Here is a 15,803-nt window from a genome sequence, read left to right as displayed (position 1 = left end):
TCACCCCTGCCTCTCTGCCTTTATCTTCCGATCCATGCCCATGTCCATTTTTTCTACTCTCTTAGTCCAAGAACTGTTCTTTTGTACCGTTTGGCTTTCTGGCTACTCCTTGATTTCCTTTCACTCCTCTGTATTCACGCTGACCTTTTTTTTTGTTTTGTTTTCCTGGGACAGTTATTGCTTGACAGCATTCATCACCTCTGGGTATAGAATCATTTACTCACCATGCATCCTTTCTTTCCTGTTGAAGTTCACTCAGTGTTACCTTTATTTCTCCCTGATTCTGCTCTGCTGCAATCTGACTTTCCATTATTATTCTTATCAGCAGTCTGTTATTTACAGAGTGCCGAAATAAGATAAGCTCCTTCTAATATAGATGGGACACAGGCAGTGTGGCTGGGAATAAGAAATGTGAAAAGGAAGACAGAGCTACAAAAAACAGAGCTAGAGGGGTGTTGCTGATGGCTGGATGAAAAATGAATTGAAGAAGGGGTTTGGGGTAGAAAAGTGAGATTGCAGCAGACATAGTTATCTTCCAGGGGAGGGAGTGAGAAAAAAATCATTACTGGTCATCTGTTCTGTGTTGAGCACTGTGTGAAATCCTGTGAGTGCATCATTTCATTTCATCTTTGCTCTAGACTATGAGGCAGTATTAGCCCTACTTTATGGATGAAGAAACTGAGGTTTAGAGAAGTTGAGTAATTTTCTGTCTGAAGCAGAGCCTGCACACAAATCCAAAGGTTATAAAGATGTAAAACATTCATAGAGAGTTATTTGGCTATATCTCAAAAAGGTTAAAAGCTTACATCCATTAGTCCAGTATTCCTAGATCTGGATTCCATCAGACCATTGGAGTCCATCATAAACAAATATTTTGAGATCCAGAAAAATATTTAGGTACTAACTGCTCATGGGATTGCTATTTGTAATAGTGAAAATGCTATCACAGCCATATGTTTTGAGGAATAGTAAAGTACATAATGGCATATCCAATCAAAGAGATTTGATGAAAACATGTTAAATAACATTTTAATGTCTGTAATTAAAGTTGAAAAATCCTTATATGAAAGTATTAAAAGTATAAAAATTAGACATGCATATATATTTACAATAGAAATGAGATAAAAATTTACAAACAAAATATTAATGTTTTTAGCTCATAGTTTCTTCTTTAAGTTATAATAAATAAAGTGTTTTCCCTCATTTTAAAGTAATATATACTCAACTCAGGAACTTGGAAAATGCCATCAAAATGAAAAGAGTTAGTGGAAAATGGCAGCTCTGAACTTCCTACTACTTAACTTTCTTTAATCTTCATAACATGAGATAGACAAGTGTTTGTATGTATAGTTTTATGATTTTCTGATTCTCAATTTGAACATTTTGGAAAACATAGTCAAAAGAAGAAGGAAAAGAAATAAAAAGTTCTCATAATTTTACTGCCCAGAGATGACCACCAATAAACTTTTAGAATGTTTCTTATAACTCTTTACTGAATTATTTTCTATGGTAGAAATCTGGCTCCCTATACTGGTATTTTAACAAAGGAAAAAAATCAACACAGGATTAGGCATAGGAGACTGGTGCTCTGAAGACATATGTGTTTATCCCTAACAGTTTACTCTTATTACAATCGTCAATGTATTTATATCACCCACTAGATTAGAAAGTCCCTCCTATAGCCATCATACATATTTTGCTCACAGATATGGTCCTAACATCTAGAATAATATCTAGCATTTAGTAGACACTCAAAACATACTGTGAAAGAATTAATGATGTAGGAGAATTTGCCCCTGCATGATTTATTTGTCTTCAGATTTTTAAAAATGACTTAATTCAAATGTGTTCCATAGTTGCAGAAAATTATTTTTCCATTTCCTTGATAATGAAAATGGCTATATGTAGTTCAATGCTTCCTATTTTAGTGAGAAAGAAAAGAAAAAATAAAACATGACTGGGACTTCCCTGGCAGTCTAGTGGTTAAGAATCCATGCTTCCACTGCAGGGGGCATGGAGTTCAATCCCTGGTCAGGGAACTAAGATCCCATATACCTTGCAGTGTGGGTGAAAAAAATAAAAAAGCAAAAAGAAAGAAAAGAAACGATTTATTGGACAATTTTTCTGACACTGTGTCCTAAGCATTTGGCCTGAGTTAAAGGATAGAAAATAATAATATCAGTAATTGTTTTAAATGATATCAAACACATCAAGATAAAGCTTGCTTATTAGGGAACACAGATGCTGATACTGTTGAAAGATAAAAGCAAAAATGGGCTAAGTTTTTCTACTAGAGAAGGACACTCTGGAAAACATATGACCTTGATTATTATAGAACTTGGGGTACATAGGAAGCAAGGGGAGACCCACAAGTTCTTTAAAACCACATTTTTCATTATGGTGTTTCTTTTTTTTCTTTTCAGCATTATTGAGGTATAATTGATAAATTGTAAGATACTTAAAGTGTACAATATGATGGTTTGATATACGTATACATTGTGAAAGAATTCCCCCCCATCAGATAAATTAACACATTCATCACCTCACGTATTTTGTCCTTTTCTTTTCCCCGTTGGTGAGAACGTTTGAATTCTACTCTCAGCAAATTTCAATTATACAATACAGTGTTATCAACCATAGTCACTATGTTATACATTAGATCCTCAGACCTTATTCATCTTACAACTGAAAGTTTGTACCCTTTTACCAACCTCTCCCTATTTTCTAAAACTCTTCAGCCCCCTGGCAACTGATTTTCTACTCTCTGTTCCTATGAGTTCAACTTTTCTTTTTCCTTTTTTTTAGATTCCACATGTATATGATATTATACATATAGTATTTGTCCTTCTCTGTCTGGCTTATTTCACTTAGCATACTATGTTTATCCATATTGTCATAAGTGACAGGATTTACTTCTTTTCTTAAAGGCTGAATTATATATATATATATTTTATATATATATTTTATATATATATATACATATATATATAATATATATATATATAATATTTCACATTTTCTTTATCCATTCATCCATCAACACTTAGGTGGTTTGCGTACCATTATGCTTTTTAAATTTTGATTTATTGCTCTGCCAACTGAAGCATATCTTCAAGTGATTTATAAGGTCATTTTTACCATATATTTTTGAGTCTTTGCAACATAATATTTTCATGTTATTTGAAAATGCTTCTATTGTTTTCAAATACGAATGACATCTTGTTTGATATAATATTCTTTGGTAACCTTTATTTTCTCCAAAAGGTTGAACCCTTGTTCCTTTGTCTTCTAACATTTAGTGATACAGAAAAGTCTGAGAATAATCCAATTCTTTCTATCAGTATTGAAAGAAATGAATACCTACCATTTTTAGGTTGGATTTTCATTACCTATTTTCCATACTTAGACTCTTCTCTGTTCTTGTTTTACTCTACATACAAATAAAACACTTTCATATCCTAACAATCATTCTTTCAATTCCATCATACTTAGCCTTTTCTTCTCTTATGATTTGGTGCTCTTTTAGAGAATGTCTTTTTATAGAAATCTGCTTCACTATTTTAAAGTTAATTAACTAAGAACGTAAAAAATATTTCCCTTCATAAGTAATTTTCAGAGGTTAAATATCCACAAGTTTTGGTGAAACTATTTCATTTACCTTGTTTTGTAGTAAATTTTTTCATGATTCTTGATTCATTACTCCAATTACTGTACATTTTATGTTTTATTACAACTGCCCAATTATCTGAAGATTTTATTTTAATTATTTTTGAAAGAAGGGTATCTACCCAGACTCGGCACTTGCTGAACAACATCCTGTGTATCCTGCCCTGGGTTCCGACCTGTTTCTGATTGGGTGTGAGTCACACTCCCTTAGCAGATTAAGAGCAGGTTATTCTTACTCATTTCCATAAACAGCTTCTAAAGGATTTTCACCCAGGAGATCTTGGATGAAATGTAATCTTTTCCTTCCCTACTACTCTTCTTAAGATGGAATATACTACTGTCAGCCACATACAAATCCCTATCCCAATTTCTAGATAAGTTTTCTGCTTTTGCGTTTTCTGAATTGGGAGACACCAATTGGAAAACATGGTGAGAACCACAGAAAATTGGTAATAACCCAGTTTTCTTACTGTTACAAAACAAACCATGCCTTTGAAAACCAGGGAAAGTTGACAAAAGGTCTTGCCAGCTATTTTAAGGGAGGTGGTGTTATCTAGCAACATGTTTTTTTTTTCTGCCTGATTTCTAAGTCCCCTGAAGGTTGACATAGAATCCAGGCAAACTGAGATGAAAACTCAGTTTTTTAATAATAAAATTGGTGGAGAACTTAGACTTAGGTCTGCAGCCATGTGGGCTTGTTATTATTTTACCCTGAATTTGACAGACCTGTCCAGTCCCAAGCAGAGCAAAACAAACTCAAGACTACTCTGTCAGTGTCATCTCTAAGATCTAAGACTGATAGAAGAGAGCTTGTGTTTTCTAAAGGGAAGAATGAATAAGGGGCACTTGTGGTGTAACATTCTAAAGGAGGTCCCTCCTAGAACAGGAGGAGAGGGGGATAAATGTTCCTACCTGAACAGGGGAATATTCCCCCTCTTTGCAGTTGACGCCACAGAAGTGGAAGGAACACCAATTGCACATTTTAAATCAGTTCAACCGGATAAATATTTGATGCAATTTTCTCTCTGATCCTGAGATTGGGTTGGTAAGCTTTCAAAACAGCCTGTTATATTTTTCCTGTGCCTTGAGGAATTTAGGAAATCTGTTGTCAGGGAAGCTAGCCTGGCTCTATTTTTGTTTTAATTCCTCTCTTATTTTTCCAGATTTTCTACAAGAAACAAACTGTTTAGAATCAGAAAATAATAACAATTAATAAGCAGGTAATACATAAATGTTGACTTTAAAGAGTAACACTTACTCTTAAGTTGAAGATATTCCCCTGCACACTGTATGCTATTTTGCATATATTAGTCTGCTGACTGTCAAAACCTAATACCACCACTTGGGTGGCTTTAACAACAGACACTTATTTTATCATAGTTCTGGAGGCTAGAAGTCCATGGTTGAGGTACCAGCAAGTTATATTTCTGGTGAGCATTTTATTTCTTGATTGTAGATGGCTGCCTTCTTGCTGTATCCTCACGTCACCTCTCCTCTGTGTTTAAGTGGAGGGAGACAGATGTCTAGCATCTGTTGCTTTTATAAGAACACCAATCCTTAGGTTGATTAGGGCCCCACCCTTCTGATTTCATTTAAACTTAATTACCTTCTTAAAGTCCCTACCTCCAAATACAATTGTATGGGAGTTAGGGCTTCATAGTATGAATTTAGAGCAGAGGTGCAATACAGTTCATAACATCACAATACTAATCTACTTTGAGACACTGTGAAGAAAAGGTTTTATCAGGTAAACATTATGCCTAATCTTGTGTAAGTAAACATAAATTTCCACAAACATAAATTCAATTTAGTGGGGTTTTTTTTTTTTGAGTATATGAATCCTGTTACCAAAGAACAATTCCCTTAAAAATTTAGAAATATAGAAGTCCTGTGTCCTTTGGCAGCTCTCCTCTTTAGAGTAAAAGTAGTAGTAGTCAGGTAGTTTATCCCACAAAGTGTTGATGACCATCACTATCAAATATTTTAGTAACTTTCAATGAAGATTGACAAGCATTTATTTTCCTAAAGATTTCTGGATATAAGCTTAACACTTTGGTTAAAAAAGCATTATTAATGCAGAGGTAATCTTGAATAGTTAGCAGGTAACAAATGTATTGATTGTAACATAAAACATTTACTTAAAAAAAGTATTTAAGACTATATAATCCAGTGAAAGAAACAGAATTTTAAAGGCACAGTAATATTTTAAACAAAGTTTAAATTCTAGTTTGGGAAGTGTTATATTTAGTAAATATTATAGTGGTGATAGTTTTTATTTATATTTCTTTACTTTTACTGATGTGTCCTAGATTCATATTTTATTGAAATAGATTAATTATACTATTAAAATGATTAATATGGTATTTCTTTCCTCTTTGTTTAAATGTTAAGCAAAACTTCGAAAAAAAATGAGCTTCTATAAGAGTTAAGAATTGTGTTTTGTTGCTAGTAATAGAGAGCTGAAATAACAGTGGTTTAAGCCAAATAATAACTATTTTTCTTTTACAAAACATCAAGGTCAGAAGTTGTCCGTTCATGGCGGACATGGTGGTATCAGAGACCTGAGTTCCTTCTGTCTTTCTGCTCTGATTTTTTTTTTTTTTTAGCATCTGAAATTTCAACCTGAAGTTTTCTTCATGGGCAACTGGAGCTCTAGACTTGCATCTGTGCTTTAAGAAGGAAGAAGGAAAAAGAGGGAAGGACAAAAATGGTATTTACCAGTTGAGCCAATGCCTTTAAAGAACTTTCTACTTCTACTTATATGTCACTGACCTTCTCTGTGTGCAAGTGGGCTTTAGAGTCATCCTTTAGCTGGCCATATTGACACAGCCCAGAGGTTGTTTAATAAGAAGTGATATAGATACTGGATAGGCAACTAACAGGCTTGCCACAGCTCTTAATAATCTTTTATTCAGTACCAGATCTCTTCTCACTGTAAATGTACAATTAATTGTACTGAATAACATTTTAATTAATAAACATTTTAAAATTCTAGGTATTAAAAAAATGAAAACCCATAAGGGACCTCTCAACCTGCTCTGAGTCTAGTTTTCTGTTTCACAGAAACTGCTTTACTAGATGGGGGGTGGAGGGGTTGGAGGCAAAGCAGATTAATTCTTTATTTGGTTATTAACTAATTAATTAGTTAATCAGTTCAATAAACATATTTAGCACCCATACATTTAGGCATTATATAACTTGAGACAAATAATTACTGTATTTATATAATGCTTTACAGTTTATAAAGGACTATCATTTACATTTTCCCATTTAATCTTGATGCAACACCAACAGGTAGGAAACAGGCATTACTTCCATATCCTGTAAATGACTTTGAGGAACTAGGAGTTTAATAAGAAGCGCAATCTATAAAATCGGTGTGGGTCACATCCAGCACTTGAACTGGGAAATTCCATCTCTTGTGAATTCTAACTCTCTTGGCCTTAGAAATTGGGCTCTGTTGCAAATTAGAGAACCAAGAATCTCTGTCTTAAAACCTGGGATGTATGTAGGTCAGGAAGAACCTACAGAAAGGTCTTTTGGGGCACTAGGACACCTGCTTAGCTTTCATATAAACATTTGAATGTACCCATTTGAGTTCATCCGAAGTGATAATTCTTTTTATTTTAATTGAGATATAATTGACCTATAGCATTATATTAGTTTCAGGTGTACACCTTAATGATAGATATGTATTGCAAAATGAGCAACACAATAAGTCTAGTTAACATTCAGCACCACACATAATTACACTTTTTTTCTTATGGTAAGTACTTTTAAGACATATTCTCTTAACAACTTTAAAATATACAAACAGTGTTATTAACTATAGTCACCAAATTGCACACTATATCCTCAGGACTTATTTATTTATTAACTAAAAGTTTGTACCTTTTGACCAACTTCATCCATTTTGCCCATCCCCCACCCCCACCTCTAGCAACCACCAATCTCTTTTCTGTATACATGAGTTTTTTTAGACTCCACATATATGTGAAATCTATGGTATTTGTCTTTCTCTTTTTGACTTATTCCAGTTAGCATAATGCCCTCAAAGTCCATCCATGCTGTTGCAAAAGTCAAGTCTTCATTTTTTATGAGTGAATAATATTCCATTATATATATATATATATATATATATATATATATATATATATGTATATACACATATTTATCCATCCATCAAGTATTTTGATTAGCTATGGTCATCAGTTGTTATAGGGGATGTAAAGGTAAATAAAGCATTCTCCTACCTTAAAGGTAGAATATTGAGGAGAAACAATACATTTATGCAAATAATTTTAAGACAAGGCAACTATTATTATATGCAGCACAATAAGGGAGTGACTAAAGAGTTTTGGGGTCTAAGAAATTGTAAATTATTGAGAATCTAATCCAGGTGAAGATAATGAGAACTTGACTGGAAATGATAATCTATAACTTAAAAGGAAATTTTAAAGTTGTAGATCCTGGTTTTATCTGTACAAAAGGAATAATGAAAACATTGAGAGTAGATTAGACAGCCAAATGAGAGAATAAAGGGAGAAGGAGAGGGAGAGAGAGAGGGTGAGGGGGAGATAGATAGTGATGGACATAGAGCTAGAGATACAGGTGGGTGGGAAGGGAGGAAGAGAGAGAGAGAAAAAAAGAGATTGGGATAGAGATAGATATTGAGAGTGAGAGAGAATAGCAGAGGCAAATGAATATGGGAGTCTACCATGAGAATGGACAGAGAAATAAATAAGCAAATTTCACAAAGTTTGAGAAGGAAAGTAATTTTAAATGTATGAAGAGAACAATATCATGAATGACAAAGAAAAGGATAGTTTCAGAATAATATCATGAATGACAAAGAAAAGGATAGTTTCAGAAGGAGCTTGTTAAGCTAGGGAATCATTATCCTAGGCAACTGGTAAAGCTTGAGACACCTCTGACAGTCTCTATCCAATGGGGCAAAGAAACCTCAAATTGGTATCTCATTTGAAAAAACTGTCTCAAGAGTGCAGTGAGAGACAAGCTTTATACCCAGTCAAGATAATGAAAAATTGATGCTCTATTTGTAGACTCTATGATTCAGTGGATTTGGTGCTCATCAACAGAATTAGATGCCAGGAGTGTGACAAATCCACAAAAGACATGTTTCTTACGGAGATAAACTCTGCCTTATTTTTTACAAATCATTTTCAATTTTACTGCTGACATTTTCTGTTATGGTCCAATAAGGATGGTTGGTCTCATATATGACACAGCAAGACTTTTCTCGGTCTCTCTTTTGAACCAAATTATCTCAGGCCATGGGGACTGGGATTGCTTTATTTCTATTGTCTGCTAAGGATGAGAAAAGAAAATGAGTTTTGTATGACACAGAGTAAGAAGATAAGACACAAACAGAAAGAGCCACACTGAGGAGGGATATTAGCTACTTTATTGATCTCTTTTTAAATAAGTTGTAGTAGACGTAGCATAGTGATAGATTTGCAGAGTGTGCACTAGAATCTGGGACTCAGATCAATAGTAGTAACAGCTACTGTTTATTGAGCATATACACGATAACAGGTGTTTTCCATGCATTTGTTGTCATCTTCAATTCTTCTGACACCACCTTTTCCCCCATTTTACAGGTGAAGTTTAAGTAAAATATTTGAGGATTCAAAAATAGTGAATAGAAAAAAAAATAGGATTTGAAGCTAGATCTGTTCAAAATGAAATACTGCTCATTATATCTTATTTTTTCTCCAAAAAGAAAATACTTCATGGATCATTTAAGCATTTTCCAAAACAATTGTTTTGGAAACAAAATTTTCATTGTGTTAATAAACTTTCCTAAATATTTTTATGAGGAACCATGGGGAGTTTTATTAAAATAAGATTTTTTATTGTAATTTAACACATACCTTGAAACCACTGGGAAATACTTTGCCAGCCCTTTAGGAACTGTTGAGGTTCTATTTTTGAAGTGAATATAATGGCATTCTAATTTTGTACTTTTAAATTTTGTGATTGACAATGTCTGCTGTATCTTGTATTCAGAAATTAAAGTTCTCAGCAGCTTATAGTTAAGAGAATATGTTTTATAAGTCTACTGAAAAGTGGACCTTTTGATGGTAGCTTCCACATGTTGGCAATCTTATTGAGATTGTGTACTTGATTGATGAAGAAATAACCCCTCCACACTTCATTTCTGTTGTAAGATTTTTTTCTGAGTCTGAAGTCTGTTCACAATGTTCAAGCAAGTATCTTTCTCTGATTACCCTGGTAGAGATTCTTGGAGTTGCCCACAACACCATCTGCCTCAAGTCCCAACTCCAGCCCCTCAGCACCACCTACCTTATAATGCCTGTCAGAGTGCACAGCACTTGGACAGCAGAAGTTCAATATTGATGTGAATTGAAGCAATGTAATGTCAAAGAAGACAACTAAATACACAAACAATACAAGAATCCATCAACAAGTAAGGAGCTCAGAAGTCAATCTCTGGTCTACTTGCTAGTAACACTATTTGTTTTAAATTTTAGGTTTATGATTTTCTGTTCTCACATTGTCAGTTTCCTTTTATTTCTTCCTTTTTTCTAGTTACCCTTTCTTTTCATTTCTCTCTTCTTTTCTACCTCTCTTCATTTCATCCTCCAATATTGTAAAATCTTCTACCTTTTATTGAACACTCATTTAATTAATTTTATCTAATTCCTATTATGCCTTTGAAATATGGGAATTTTCCATCTTTGATGATGAGGATAACTTGCTCAAAATTTTATGCAGCCTCCCTAAGATCACACAGCACATAAGTGGCAGAGTTATTCAAACCCTAAATCACAATCATATTTCTATAGATATGAAAGAACATAAAAGTGATTTTCTTCCCTGTGAGGTTGGCTGAGTGGTGATCTCTGCCAGTATGGGCTCTTGGAGCTCCTTTATACCTTTCAGCTTTTTTTTTTTTTTTTTTTTCCTGTTTAGTTGAGTAACACTGCTTGGCCACAAAGACTGAAAATTTCCCTCTGGCTCATTAAGTATGAAGAAGTTTAAAAAGAGGTCATGATTTTTTTTCCCCCTTGGCAAAAATACACCAATACAAACATGCTCCCATAGAAATACCAAGGACCTGTGGTGAAAAAATCAGTTGAAATACAGTTTTGTCTTAATTCCTCATCATTCTTTTCATATCATATATTCATTGGTTAGAATTCTAAGTCCAATTGCAGATATCATGATTGTTAAGTTCACTCCCAATATTCTGGGCTAGAACTATGGCTCTGTGACTCAATAAATAGATACTCATAATGTGCCATACAATTCTGTCTTTTCCATTCAGTGCCATTAACACTTTCTGGAAGAAGATTTAGTCTTACCAAGGAATATGTAAATGCATATATAATTTCCAACACCCCCAACTACATGAACAGTTTTATAAGCCTCTAAATCTCTGTATCAAATATTTTGTACACAACTCCTACAATGATTTTTAATTTCTTGATAAAACTGTCACTGATTGAATATATGGTACCAGAAATAGGGAGTTGCCTAAGAAAATACATATCAATGCATTGATGGCTTAGTGAGTGGAAAGGAAAGGGATGTTATAGGCTGGAAAAATGTTGAGCATGTTACATTGTGAAAAATCAACTTGGAGCCCTACGAAAGAACTGGTAAAACAGAGTATCAGTGATATGTGATGGTAGTTATTGATATGCCAAGGTATGTAAAAGAAAAGTTAATTCAGGAAAAAACTGGTTCACAAACACACACACAAAATGAATAGAATTTGATACCTTGAGTTGAAAGAAAAGCCAACTTCTTCTAAATTTAAAACATCAGGGAATAAAGTTGAGAAAGACTTTGAGTAACAAAGACTAGTTAGAATCCAGTATTGCAAAAAAAAAAAAAAAAGTATATAACACAATATGGGTGTAGTCTTCTTACTCAATCTTGATAGTTTAAAGTTACCATTAAACTAAGAGGGAGAGAGAGAAATGTAAGGGGCAGGGTACTATGGATGACAAATAGGAAAAGTAAAGACAAGTTTAAAAACTTTGCTTAGGGAAGGAGTTTAGGTCTAGCTTCTGGTACATGGTACCACCTGGAAGCCAATGGATAAGCAGCTTACTAAGTTACTGAAGGAAAAGTATTTCTGAAAACAAAGCTCTGTAGTTGAGACCAATAGAAACCTTTAGACATCCACTTACCACCAAAGAGATCCCCCAAGACAGCCCATGACCACTTCGAATGTGTCCAAAATATACTGGAATAGGAAGAACCCAGCAGAGCCAGAGCAATAGAGCATGGTGGCCTAGGGAATTCTAACCCCTACTTAGAGATGAGAAGCAGTGCTTACTCAAATAATTTTCCCCCTCCCAGGACAGACAATCTTCATAATCTCCACCCAGCAGGATCCTATAACTGCTATTGACCAGTTCCTGTTATAGACCTTTTAGTTTTCCAATTTTTGAAACAAATATTGTGGTCATTCTGGACTTATTTCAGTCTTGCATTATTGTGATATGCGTGGGAGAAGATAACATATTTTTAGTTCCTAAGTTGTTAGACACAGAGTTGCCACATTCAGTTTAGATGGCAAGAATTATACCTAACCCAGAAATCTTGTACTTTAAGCTAGACATAATGATTAATGGGATGTTTTCTTTTTCTTCAGTAGGGTAGAGCTGAATGTGTTCTGTGATCGAACAAATATGTTTGGTAGCCCCCATGGTTCCCATCTCCTGGTATTCACATTCTTTAATAATCTCCTTTCCTGGAGAGTGAGCAAGATCTATATCTTTCTTCTAATCAATAGACCAACAGCAATCATTAATCACCAATAGCAGAGGTGATAAAATGCCACTCCCACAATCATATTACATTATATGGCAATAGTGAGATGTTTCCATGGTTATATCATATTATATTATAATTATTATATTATATTATACTGTCTTGTTACACATTGCAGAGTCTCTCTCCCTCTTTTGCTGGCTTTGAAGAAGGAGGCAGCTATGAATCCTATAGCCACAACAAATTAATTTCACTGATGTGCTGAGACAAGTAGAAAGTAGACCCTTCCGGAGTTGAGCCTCCAGATGAGACTTGAGCCCTGATCCTCAGCTTGAGTGCAGCCTCTTGAGAATCTGAACAAGGAACCCAGCTAAGCCATGCTTGAACTCCTGACATACAGAAAGTTTGAGATAGTGGGTTTATGGCTCTAACTTTGTTGTAATTTGTTAGATAGTAATAGAAACCTAATACAGGTGTGCCTGTATATTTGATGATCAGAAGGCCAGATAGTGAAAGAGATGGCTTGCAGACCACCAAATAATTCATTGGCTTTTTACATGGTTTAGAATTATTATTGGGAAGAGGTTCCAGTCAGGATCACATTCCCCATCTCCTTTAATCAAAGTGGGACCATGTGACCAGTTCTGGCTCATGTAATATTCCCAGAAATGATGTGTGCCACCTCTGGGTTGAGGTTTTAATGTGCCCTACATGCCTTACACATAGTCTCTTCCTGTTGGATCATATGTACTGAAGATGGGGGAATTCCAAGAAGAAAGGACCCTAGATCTCCCCCAGAAAACTGTATGAGGCAGAAACCCTTCTCCACCCACAAAAGTTATTGACTAATCCATATGGACTGTAAAGTAAGAGAAAAATAAGCTTGTAACAATATTATGTTAACCCACTGACATTTGGGATTTTTCATTAAAAATCCTATTCTGGGACTTCCCTGGTGGCACAGTGGTTAAGAATTTGCCTGCCAATGCAGGGGACATGGGTTCGATCCCTGGTCCTGGAAGATCCCACATGCCACGGAGCAACTAAGCCTGTGTGCTACAACTATTGAGCCTGAGCTCTAGAGCCCACGAGCCATAACTACTGAGCCCGCGTGCCACAACTACTGAAGCCCGCGTGCCTAGAGCTCGTGCTCTGCAACAAGAGAAGCCACCGCAATGAGAAGCCCGCGTACCACAACGAAGAGTAGCCCCCGCTCGCCGCAACTGGAAAAAGCCCCAGCGCAGCAATGAAGACCCAATGCAGTCTAAATAAATAAATAATTAAAAAAAAAAAAATCCTATTCTGATCACAGTAGGAACAAAATATTTTTATTGTTGTTATTTTTTGTAAAGACAATTTCTGAATGAATTTTATGGTATTTAAATGACAGATCTTATTATGTATATACACTAGTGTATTCCATCTCTGAAGTTAAACAAAAATGAAAAGAAAACTAGCACTTGCTTCTAAGTTCATGAATACATCAATGGAACAAATTAATAAATCAAGGGAGGTCATGCTATACCCATTTCTGGACCTATATATGCATCTTCCAGGGTGAAAGCAATATATAGATCTATATATAAGCTAATCATATCATGCAATTGAAAATGTGTAAATATCATGGTTTTGGCAACTAACAGACTTGAACTTAAAGCCTGTTTCTGAAAAATTCTGGGTGTCTGATCTTGGGAAAGCTATTTAATCTGTTTCTCATTTCTGTCATTTTATTAAAATGTGAAAAATATTTTAAATGTAGAACTGTTGTGAGAATGTAATGACATAGAAAATATCAAGAAGAACACTTAGTTCCTGTCACTTAGTAGGTGGTCAATAACTGCTAGATCTCTTCCTTTTCCCCCTTTATATTTATGTATAATAAAGTGTCAAACAGACCATGGACCACTTCAGTCAGGTATGACTTCTTGGGGACATTACTGATAGGGGTAATACATCAGGACTTTAGGCCTCTGAGATTTACAACTGTTTGCTGAAGCTGTCCCTACTTTAGTTTTTAAGACAGTGACTTCAGAGCTTTGTAACATAACAAAGATTGTATTTACTTTGAAATTCCTGCAGTGCTTTGATTCTAAAAGCAAATTGACAAAATTGTACATTTGGAGTAATTATATCTTTACAAAATCTTCCAAAACCCTTTGTGTCCATGTGTTTCTAACTGCAAAGTGAAGATTCTGTGAACCTTAACTAATAGCTATATCTGTGGTGTGTGTGTGTGTATGTGTGTGTGTGTACTTGCAAATAATTCAGGAGCTGAACTAAAATTGAGATAGGTTTGCAACAGCAACTTTGGAATTTAATGGACAATGTTTCGCCTCTCATCTTTTTCCTCATACACAGTGTGCTCACCCAGCCTGTATTTCTTTCATATTGCTATCCATTTCTTTAACCTCACCATGTTCCTCCTCTTATCTCACTGTATGTTACCCATTTTCCAAAACCCAGCTCTGGTTTCTCTTCTCCAAGCCTCCCCTTAGGATTTCTACCTTTATTAACTGCTTTTGGTCCTACTTGTTGATGCAGTGGGATTCACAACTGGCCTAGACATGTGTGGTATGGACTCTGGGTGTCCATGTTCATGGCAGAAAATTCTAACCCTGTAGGGAATATTGGTATGGAGAAGTATAAACCAAACTGAAACCTGTAGAAGAAAGTTGAACTGAAATACCATGGAAAGGGTTTATACACATCAATTCTGAAGGGGTATGAGTTTGATGTTGAAGCCACAAGTGATCAGACTAATAAATGGAGAAAGATACAGAAAATATTTTCATAAGGCTGGAGGATGAAAAACTACTTATTTGTCAAACTGCCCTAGACTGTCCTACAGAGATTGTCTTCTCTTTGTATTTATAAGACTTCACTATTTCTATTCATAGATTAATTAGGATGTCAGATTACATGGCCTGAAGAATCATGTCTTGGTATCTGAAGAACAATGTTCTAGTTCTGGCTTCACAGTTTATTAACTGCATTATCTTACTCATGGCGCTGAACTACTTCTAAACCTCAGGTTAATAAAAGTACAGGAGCTCAAGTAATGCCTATCTCATGGAAGGATAGGGAATTCAGTAAGATAACACGTTAGGAAACGTTTGCAAATTCAAAAGTGCTGAAGAAATACTAGATAGTATTGTCTGTGCTATAAAATTGAGTACCAATAAAATGTTATCTTATTAACTCCACTATAGACATGAAATGGTAGTTTTTAACCTATAATAAAAAAAATTATTTGAAGGAAGGAATCCATATAGCATTTTATTAAGTTATGCTTTAAAGTATAGATCCAGGGGTACATTATTCAACACATGTTTGATGTCAGTAAGTGATTATTTTTCCCTCTGCACAAA

The sequence above is a fragment of the Eschrichtius robustus genome, chromosome 4 (assembly GCF_028021215.1).
Source record: "Eschrichtius robustus isolate mEscRob2 chromosome 4, mEscRob2.pri, whole genome shotgun sequence".
Classification (NCBI taxonomy): Eukaryota; Metazoa; Chordata; class Mammalia; order Artiodactyla; family Eschrichtiidae; genus Eschrichtius; species Eschrichtius robustus.
This window is presented reverse-complemented; position numbering follows the sequence as displayed.